Below are 12,054 nucleotides of genomic sequence, written 5' to 3' on the forward strand. Positions count from 1 at the left end.
AGAATTTTCATCATTTTAAATTCATATATGCAAAAGACAAATGTTAACTCCAAAATCGTACCGTGGCAAAGAAAAGACGGAAAACATAGGCTACAAAAAAAGATGTGATGCTATGATTACCAATGAGACAACTCTCCACAAGAGACCAAATGACACATGAATTGACAGCTATAGATCACCGTACTACGGCCTTCAACATGAGTAAAGCCCATACCGCATAGTCAGTCTGTGCCGGAAAGGCCCCGAAATCAAACATGTAAAATAATTCAAACGAGAAAACTTACGCCTTAAAATTGTACAAAAAAAATGAACGAAAACGAAATATGTAACACAGCAACAATTGAACAGCAACGACTGAATTACAAGCTCCTGACTTGGGACAGACACATACAGAATGTGGCGGATGTTTAATAGCGGGATCCCAACCATCTCCCTAACCTGGAACAGGGATGTAACTGTACAACATAAGAACGAACTATAAAAGTAAGTTGAAAAATGCTTAACTCTGTAGATACAAATAGACATACATATAACAAAAACATAGAGAGAACGTGACCTGTTGAGACTAAATGTGCAGACAGTATTAAGAAATTCCAAAATTGCCGCCATTGTCATGGAAACGGGGAAAAGTCAAAACATTTGAGCATATGTGAAATACATATGTAAAAGTTGCGTTTTCTAAGAGAATATTTCACCAAACCCAATATAAACTATATGAGTATGTAACATGACATGTGCCTATGTGGCATCTGTCTTTAAAAGATGCACCAAACTGAATGAAACTTACAAACCTGTATGCGTGTTGTTTGACTTTGTAATTTTCTACAAAATGACTGCCGTTACCATATGGCAATTAAGGCGAAGAAGGGTGCTATCCGGTATTTCTCCCAGTTGCAAATCTAGGTTCTTTTCTTTTCCTTTTTTATTATTTGGCATTTGACTGTCCATACGAACTCAACATTTATATTGTCTATGCAAATTCGAAATTTGTGAATTAATACCATGAAATGACTATTTTATTATAGATGTGGTATGATTGCCAATGAGACAACTGTCCACAGGAGACCAAAATAACACAGACATTAACAACTATAGGTCACCGTACAGCCTTCAACAATAAGCAACTATGCTGTTTAATGGTTCATTATGGAGATCAAATTAAGACACGTATATAAGGTTTGTTTTGGGTCTAGAATTGTATGATCACCCCGAGACTTTAGCACTATCTAGCAAACCCTCATTTTCTAGTGATAGCTCAAATTGATAGCCCGTTATCTCGGTCTAACTTCATCGCAAAACTGAATAATTGAACATATTAAATGGTTATTTTTATCAAAGGAAAGCCTTAAAATTATGGGTGTCAACCAATCAAATTAGGAAAGCCCTTGACCAAAATTAAAATGAATAATAGAAGCATGATAACCTCTAAAAACGTGGTTTTTGCACTAGTAATTTTGGAGCCCTTGATAGCTTGTTGTTCGGTGTGAGCCAATGCTCCGTGTGGAAGGCCGTACATTGACCTATAATGGTTTACTTTTATATATTGTTATTTGGATGGCGAATTGTCTCATTGACACTCACACCACATCTTCCTATATCTATGTACAGATTTTGTGATTAATTTTGTTAGGGAAAGATCATGTATGTTTTGTGCACGACCATTTACATTTACGGGACTTTCCAATTCAGATACATAACAAAATGAAAGGCGAAATCTGCCGAATATGAATAAAGGTACATTTCGTCCAAGAGATGGCCAATATTATAGGAAGGTGAATTGGCTGTCTTTTGAAAAATGTCCTCCAAGCGTGGTAACACATGCCAAGAAATCCTCGCTTAAAAATCCGTTAGACCTCCTACGGCACCCATTAGTAACTTAAGATTTGATTTCATTCAACAAATTAATTTATGATCTTCATGTATGTGTCGCTTAGAACATGGCCATATAACAAATGACCAATATCAAGCATCGTGTAATTTGCTCTATGGGATATTTGCAGAATTCCAACGGAGGCATTTTCATAGCATATGTTTGAAATTAAATTATCATGTATGCTGTCTGTTTTCCACATTTATGTCTCTTATTCTTCGATAATTTCTTTTTCCTTTTCAAAAATGTGGCGAAGAACTTACCGGAATATATATTTGATGTATTCTTTACCATTAATATTAGGATGTTTTTCTTTTAACAAATGAACGGCAATATAAGGTACAGTCCGCACCTTTATCACTGTTGTAATCCCAAAATAGTGATTAGAACATTTACGGGTGTAAACCCGCTAGACTGAAATATAGGTCAGAAAGATTATCTATAGTTGCAATTCAAGTGAGATGCATTTAAATTATTTAAATACTAAAATGTACAAATACACTCCCATTTTCATTTTATGAGGGTTTTGATGGGGTTTATAGAACAGAGAATAATGGACAAAAAGCACAGAATAAATTACAAAGAATTATTGGGTTTTAAAGTGTGGAGGACAAAGATAATAGGCAAAATGATTATCATTTTTTCTTCTTCTTCTAAAAATGAAAAAAAAAAATATTAAAAGAAACGTGAGACCTTCATCCAGACTCCTCAGGCATGGCACCAGTATGGCATACATCCTTTAATAGTGTTTCTTAATAGTGCAGCAGTATTTATAGCCATCTTTTAAAATCTTAATGCCGTTTTTGTTAACCCTGTGGTGGCACATGCATGTTTTCTAATGCGTGTTTGATATAAAGGAAAGATAAAATTAATGCATTAAAATATTTCAAGGTCGTCACGTACATATGTGATTGTGCCTACATCATCGTAAATCGAAAGAAAACTTACTTCGGTAGATATAAACAATTAACCAATGTTTTATGAAAATGATAGTGTCCGAAGTGTTAAAGACAGACGGACAGGCAAACAACGGTATACCATAATACGTCACATATAAACGGCCGTTTAAAAAAACCTTAAGGGCATACGATACAGTTACAGGAATGCGTTCTCAACTAAAATTTCAAATTCTCATGTACAGTTTTTTTCATACATTCCGAGAAATAACTAGGAAATAGCATATGTCAATGGAAAGATGCTAATTTTGAATAATTTGTCAAAGTATTTCTCAATTTTTTAATTGCTTTCATATTTTGTATAAGGTAGCATCTTTTTATAGTACATATGCTGTCTGTTTGATTTTATATGCTTCCAGCATTAAAATTTGATGTAGATGCTGTTGTTAAAATAATAATGTACTGGAGCATCTTACTTTTACTAGGATGCTAGTTTTGCATATATTTTTTTTTAAATATTTTTTTATTTTTTGGGGATGCTGGATTTCCTGTATATTGAAATGCTGGCATCCAGTCATATTGGGATGCTGGCATCCCGTTATTTTGGGATGCTGGCATCCCGTTTTATTGGGATGCTGGCATCCAGTCATATTGGGATGCTGGCATCCCGTTTTATTGAGATGCTGGCATCCCGTTTTATTGGGATGCTGGCATCCCGTTATATTGAGATGCTGGCATCCCGTTATATTGGGATGCTGGCATCCCGAAAAAGCTGGATGCTGGCATCCAAAACTGTAGGAGTGCAGACATCGCAAAATATCCGAATGCAGTAATCCTACAAGTTCTGTTTGATATACTGTTGGCCGAATTTCTATAGATGTACTTCATTGCATAATTTTTTGTAATGCAAATAACAAAACAACAACAAAAATCCGTTTGTTGTTTTCCTCCCAACACTTTATCTAATGACGTCAGGGATATTATGACGTAAGCGGTGTTTTACCATCATGCGTAGAGATTCATGCAGAGACAGTAAACATGATAAGAAATCAAATCTCAAGAATCACTTATACCGATATAAATATTTTTTGAAAAGTAATAAAAACAGGTAACCCTTTTAATATTCTCTTATTTGTTAGTTTTTCTTTTGTTTAATACTGAAAGCGCTTGCACTATTTTGCTACGCTTATTGCGGCAACTCCCACCCGCATGACGTCATGTAAAAAGAATGTTTAAAATCGGCGAAGTGGACATGGTTGCAAGGGGAAGGACGAAAAACACTTCTTTGGCCAGCATGCCGCAATTTATTATCATTTTGATATAACAGAAACAATAGAACGCTACTCATACAGGTAAGACAAAGTAGATTTGCTTATATTTTACATGCACTTCGTAGTCCGAGATTTCTCAGATTTAGCCATTCATATCTATAATACTAAAATTACGAGGTCCAATTTGTCAGCCGTCATCACGTAAAAACGACGAATCAAAGAATTCAACTTTATATACAACTAATATAGTACAAAGGTGTAGATTAAAAATTACACCACTCCAGGCCCTTTTGTTTTCCACGTAATTAATATTGCCAATAATTAGGAAGTTCCGGGTTGAGTCCGATACCGATACCAATAGTATAATCACCTGTTACCTATTACCTTATCTGTACGTTCCGCATCTGACAGGCGCACCACCAAACGGTGTATTCAGGATTAATATGCTATACACGGGTCATAATCACAGGGTTGACACTACTTAATTGTCAAACTGTTACCTATTGTAGTATTTTAATCCGTAAGACTTTCTAAGATAACAATACGAATACTAAAAATCTGGAAAGTTTCAATTTGTTAGCGGGCATGACATAAAACAGCGAATCAAAGAATTCAACTTTATTTATAACTAATATAGGACAATGCTGTTGATTAAAAAATACTCCATTCCAGGACCTTTTGTTTTCCAAATAATTAATATTACCAATAATTGATAAGTTCCAGTTCGACGGGTTCAAACAGAAAGATTTGAAAGCAGAGAAAATTGTGTATCTTATAATCGGCATGACTTTATCAGATGACAGTACTAATACTAAAATAAGGCTTGCGCATAGTTATATACTTTAATTCAGTCACGGACCCGCGATATCACGGGTGTGTTCTAGTATATATGAAACATGTCTGTAATGGGTTTCATATATATATTATCAGATGTCGAATTTTTCTATAGGAGACGATTTGACTTGTGCCCGTCCGAGATTACTCTGACGTCCTACGCTCATGGGCCTAGCTTGTCTTGCAAAATAGCTGTTTGAAGTCCGAGCAATCTCGGACGCATTTCAGTGACTTGATACGCCAGCCGGATAATATAATTCTGATTACTTCCAGAGCGAAAATTACAGGCTTAAATGGTTAGGCAACAATGATTAATGTCAGTCACCAGATTCTCCCATATTGTCGGGGAGGCCGATGCACTTCGATCCGTTTGTGGACTGGTAGCCAATGGTGATTCCAGATCTTACTATAAATGGGATTGGGGGGGGGGGGGGGGGCACTGACTGCCATAACAAAGCGACCCGCTAAAGTCATCTTTTAGTGTTTACCTCAGTCTGTATAATAAACCAATTTCGTTCACACGAAAAAGGAGGGGGGCTGGATCCGCCTATGGTAGCAATGAGCCGCCAAGACAGTTGTGTGGTTCCAGTTACATCTGAAAAAAAAGTTAGGGTAGAGTGGGGTGCTCATTTTCGCCGGGGACACAAAACATCCGGAAATTTCATACACCCTTTAATCTAACTTTTCAGATGATTTTCTTAAAACAAACCGGTTTTCAAGCTAAAGTATATTTTGCATTTGAAGTTATCTTCATATAGAAATATCAGTATACTTCAAAAACATTTAGACCTGAACATAAACTGTAGAAAACATGGAAAGATGTGGCGAAAATGAGCACCCCACTCTAGGTAGGTAGGGATTTTTTTTTATTTTATGTTTTTTTTTACATTGAGTCTATGGGAGCAACATTCTGACTTTAACAGTGCTTAATGAAAAATGACAATAAAATCTTTAGGGTAGGCTATTTTTAAGCCGAAAAAGTAGGGACGGTAGGGTCACTGGAACCACACATATATTTTTATTTGGCCTTACCAAAAAACTTGAATGAAGACTATTTCTATATTAGGGTAGGTATGGAAATAGGAAATACACATATATTTTTTTTATTTTGCATTATGGAAATATGTACTTTTTCATGAAGTTATGAATTGTTTGACAAAAATATTATCGACATAAACCCCACCGAGACGATTAACCACCATCAGATTTTCAGTATTGGCAGACAAATAGCGATATTCCGATAAGGTGTATATGGCCATGGCCAGTAAAAATATTGGGTCCGCAAAATTAATTTGTTTACCCCTAGTCAACCTATAAGAAAACCATTAAAATGTATCACTGGTAAGAGTCCTTTGAGTTCAAGAAAAATAAAGTATGAAAAACTTAATTTCAGATTGATTTTCGGTCTAGAAAATTGAATGTGTTTGCCTTTTTTTTGCAAGGGTCTAAAACCAGTTAACTTGTGCCCGCCCGAGATTACTCTGAGTCTTGACTTCCTACGCTCATGGGCCTAGCTTGTCTTGCAAAACAGCCGTTTGGAGTCCGAGTAATATTTGAGTAATGGTATGATTGCTAATGAGACAACTCTCCACCGGACTGAGACCAAATAATATAGCACTAATATGACTAAGCAGTTTACAATTAAATGTCGGCATATGGCCTCCAACAATGAACAAAACTCATAGTGCATAGTCATATATGAATCAGATTGAATGTTAAATTTGAAATACTATGTTTTAAAAGAAAGAAACGCTTATCATACATAACAGATTTACCGATTTCAAAATAAATTTACTCTAATAAATATACATTTTGTACTTAGCTTACTGGCAGGAATTAATAATAATAGGTCACATGTATAATTTTATGGGTCAAGCTAGTCTTACAAATATTAAGGGGGGTGAGACCATTTTCGGGACGCCGGGATTGACCGATTTTAGCAACGGGAAATTGGGATTGCCTTTTTTAAAGATCGGGAAATCGGGATAGAAAAACATCGGGATACGGGAGACCCACGTTTTTAGCCATGGGATATCGGGATTTTTATGTTGAAATATAACGGGATTGACAAAAAACTGTACTATGGACAGATAAAAGTGCCATTTTCATAATACTTCAATCAGAATCGCATCTAGAAACAGAGTAGATCCAGATCTTATTGTTATTTTCAGCTCGTTTTTTTTTTAAGTAACCGTAGCCAGTGCCATATTTAATATCCACTGTACGTGAATGAAATGCTAACCAAAATTCATGATAAATGTCTAATCTCCTTGGTATTAATGTCGCTCTGATTTAAAGGATCAGTATACCCAAAGAGGGTGGTAAAGGTTTTTTATCGTGCAACGTGTTTTGCCATTTTTTAATTTCAACCTTCCGTGAAAAAAGTTCGTGCTTCACTGTGAAATTGGTAAAAACGGCAACGTGCAAGCAATTTTTTTTATTTTTTGTTCATCGTGAAATTTGAATTTTATTTCGCGTTTGTCCGTGAACATAACGCCTCTTTACAACCCTTCCCAAAAGTTAGACTTGATTTGGATATTTTCAATAAGAGTAAGATTATGTAATTAGACCTAAAAGAAAACACATGTGTTTCCGGTACCCTTAAATATATCTACCCCAATTTTAAGTACCTATATATGATCTAACTCTACAACTAAAGTTTTTTGGATGTTATGTGGACAAGCACTTATAAAGTCAGATTTTTTCTTCCATATGAACCAGTCAAAAACGTTTGAAAAAAAAAAATTTTGCTTTCCTACCTATCCTAATTTTTTAGGGGATGTTACCTGAAACACCTGTATTTTTTCTTGGCCTTACTACACAGATAATTTCACAGACACTGTCTTCTCTATAATCGAATATCATATAAAAATATTTATGACATTCTACAATTTTGAAGAAAACAAATACCCCAACTTGACGTGTTTAAAATGTACGTACTGAATATATTGTTCAAAAATGCACAAATTCAGGAAAGCAAATAATTAAGAACAACATTACTCAGAGAGTTTAATTTTCCCAGTTTACCAGGACGGCCTCCTTTAAAAGTTGTGTCAGATTTGTCTATTCGTTACCTAAAAAAGTGGAGGACCTCTTTAATAAATAAATGGTTATTTCTTGTTTATCGGGATCGGGACTTTTACCCAAAATATGTCCGGGATTTCGGGATTTTCTGATATTAAAACCGGGAAATCGGGATGAGACCCCCTCTACTTAAAAAAAAAAAAAACGAGCTGAAAATAACAATAAGATCTGGATCTACTCTGTTTCTAGATGCGATTCTGATTGAAGTATTATGAAAATGGCACTTTTATCTGTCCATAGTACAGTTTTTTGTCAATCCCGTTATATTTCAACATAAAAATCCCGATTTCCCATGGCTAAAAACGTGGGTCTCCCGTATCCCGATGTTTTTCTATCCCGAATTCCCGATCTTTAAAAAAGGCAATCCCAATTTCCTGTTGCTAAAATCGGTCAATCCCGGCGTCCCGAAAATGGTCTCACCCCCCTTATATATATAGCAAATTTGCAAAATAAATGAAAACAAAATACTAAAATTAAGGAAAATGTAAATATCGCTACAAGAGTTTTGTGTTCCAGGACTAGGCTAAAATAAAAAAAAACACACACAAATTCAAAAAAGGTGTTAACCGAATACACCCTTAGATGGGAATTAAATTTCACAAAAGTCGCTAAATACATGTAGGATGTATTTCTAAAAAACCCCACTTTTCTCCCTTTCAAAATGTACAGTATAGACCTGGATGTTGTCATAAAAAAATCAATTGAACTAGTGGTTCATATGTCAAATATATGTGTTTTGAATAGTAACAACAGGCATATATTGGTGTGGAAAACTTAATTTAAAAGAAGTTTAAATGAAGGTTTTCTTCGAATAATAATGCGTTTTTTTGTTCCCTAGTGGTGTGATGTTACAACGAAAATTTATTGTTGATAATATTTCATATAATTATTTATTTCTCTTTTCAGCATTTGTAAAGAAGTGGCTTCACCTTTCTGGTTACTATTCATGTGTTGTGTATTAATGTATCGCAACACTTTATAGTTATTGGACAGGTTAAACTCAGACGACGAATCATCCAAACAGCACCAGATCTTTTGTGATTCCAGCTGATTTCAAATCACTAGCAATACATGATAATAGAAAGTTTGAAAGTTCCAGTTCGTGTAACTGATTTGATTAAATGATTAACAAATATTGCAATTTTAAAATACAGAAAAAAGATGCAAGTTTAATAATGATTGTAATAAAGAAAATGTAAGTTTTGTTAATAAAATGAAAGGCTCAAGTACTAGAAGATCCTGACATGATGTACTGACTCATTGGAAGATGTATACAGCAAGTCCAGATATACTGACAATATCCAGTACGTACAGATCATAGACACTGTGCACTAGTATCAATAATAGATTATTTTTAAATATTGCATTGTGGTACACATTTTATTGTATACAGGCAATTGCGGGAAACAAATCTCCTTAATTTATACATTGGATGCCAATGGGGTTTCTCATAGACACAAAACAAAATTATTATGCAGGTTTAAATATAACGCACCTCATATTTAGCATTTTAATAAAGGTACAGTCACCAATCCGTTTTGTAGAGTGTTTGTCTTGGATGACTTAGTTCATCAGAAATTCCCAAGGTTGATGGTCAGTGGGCAAATTCATTTGATTGATAAAATGCCATACAAGATGAGCAGCATTTTTTTTTTAAATTTTGTCCAGTTGATTTCTGAAAGCCTTGGAAACTACTAAACTTGATATGATTTCAGCTGGCAATTGCATTAAGCTTATTTAAAAAAAAAAATCTATGAACATTCGAAACATGAGCATATCAGATTTGAAAATTATAGTCCTGATGTCATCATATATATGTATCGTCTCGAGACCACAATAGTCAATAACATGTATACCTCGTGTCTTACATAATGGTAATCAAATTCAGAAAAATAACATTAAAATTGGCTAATTATTGGAAACTTACCGGTAGTACATTGACATAGTTTTATAAATATCAAATTGTTGACATCAGCATTCACATGGTCAACTAGCACTTTACAATTCAGACTCAGTTTGTTGGTCAAGTATACATTTCACACTCTGACCTATGATGTCACATTCTCAATATGCATTAAACTGGCCACTGGACATGAACAAAGACTAAAAATATAATCTTCCCGGCATTCATCAGTAGCTTTTTTTTGTTATGTTTACTTGATAGTTTTCATATGCATTCAACACACATCAAAACCTTAGGAAATGTACTGGGTGATATATTGGTGGATTAATACTAAAATCCAATTGATTAGAAAGCAGCATTTAAATTCGTGTCATAATGAAAAATGGTACATGTCTGCAAGGTTGTGATGCCAGAATCCCTATATTTTGGGAAGCCAGCATCCGGATATTTTGATATGTCAGCATCAAGATATATTGAGATGCCAGCATCCCGATATTTTGGGATGCCCGCATCCAGATATTTTGGGATGCCAGCATCCAGATATATTGGGATGCCAGCATCCAAATATTTTGGGATGCCAGCATCCAGATATTTTGGGATGCCAGCATCCAGATATATTGGGATGCCAGCATCCGAATATTTTGGGATGCCAGCATCCAGATATTTTGGGATGCCAGCATCCGAATATTTTGGGATGCCAGCATCCGAATATTTTGGGATGCCAGCATCCGAATATTTTGGGATGCCAGCATCTAAATATATTGAGATGCCAGCATCCCAATATTTTGGGATGCCAGCATACAGATATTTTGGGATGCCAGCATCCGGATATTTTGGGATGCCAGCATCCGGATATTTTGGGATGCCAGCATCCAGATATGTTGGAATGTCAGTTTCCGGATATGTTGGGATGCCAGAATCTATAAATAATTGGAAGCCAGCATCCAAACGTTGAGGTATTCAATATGAAATTAAAAGAATTACATCAGCATCTATCAAAGGTGAAGATGCAATTTTAATCATTTTCTTCATTATCCGCAGACACTTTTTTGAAATATGCTATGTGCAGAAATAAGAAGTGCTTTTTATACAAAACAATTTCACAACTACAAAAGTTGTTAATATAATCGAGAGAGCATCCATAATCTTTAAGACCCAATAAAATTCATTATGTAGCATCTACTATTCATAGAAATAAATGAATCAGTATGATTTTTGGTAAAATGAGCATATGTTGATACTTAAACAAATGCAATATAGTAGAAATATTCTGAATATGGAACATGGCCGTAACATTTTCTCTGGACATTGAAAAAATTATTAGAATACAACATAATTTTACCTTAAAAATTCAAAAATTGTCAAAAAATTCTCAATAAGCATATGAGAATTACAAATTTTAGTTGAGAACACATTCAGGGGAGGTAATGACGTTGCTAACGTAAAATTTTATTTTCGCGACGTCAAACTGTGACATATCGGGAAAAAATGCATTTTTCGACTGATTTTTATCATTCAAACTGATTTAATTTGAAAATGAATGCATGGACCCTTATTTTTGAAAACGACAATTTGTTTCATTTTGCAGGGAGATTATGTGGACCAAATTTCATAAAACTGTAGTGCATTTTTTTTTAATTTTGATATAAAATATACAGCAAAAAATTACGTTTTTTTCTCAATTCATGACCATTTGATAAATATGAGTTATTTCTGAATAAAAAATGCAAATTTTTTTAGGATACTTATAAAATACAGAAATTACAAATTATTTAACAAAAAAAAAACAATTCGTGTGTATCTTTCAAAACAAGAAAGTTATGACTTTCTTTCGAAAGAAAAATACGGTCACAAATCCAAATTTTGAGCAAAAAAAAAAAATTCGACCTCATTTAACTCAAAAAGTAGCACATGAAGGAATATTTTTTATTACATATTTAGTTTAATCAGGCAAAAAATAGCCTACATGTATGGAAATTTTCATTAAACTGTAAATACGGGATAAAAACTGTATCGTATGTCCTTAATATTGAAAATGAGGTCGTGGACAGACATTACCTGCAAGACTGACATGTACCCCTTACAAACATTCCATACACTACATATAGTCGCCATGCAGTTTATATAATAGTATCTGAGAAACGGACATAATCAGGCAACTCAACTTTGATCACAGATCAATAAAATGAGGCCGAG

This window comes from Mytilus galloprovincialis, chromosome 6 (genome assembly GCF_965363235.1).
Source record: "Mytilus galloprovincialis chromosome 6, xbMytGall1.hap1.1, whole genome shotgun sequence".
NCBI classification, from domain to species: Eukaryota; Metazoa; Mollusca; class Bivalvia; order Mytilida; family Mytilidae; genus Mytilus; species Mytilus galloprovincialis.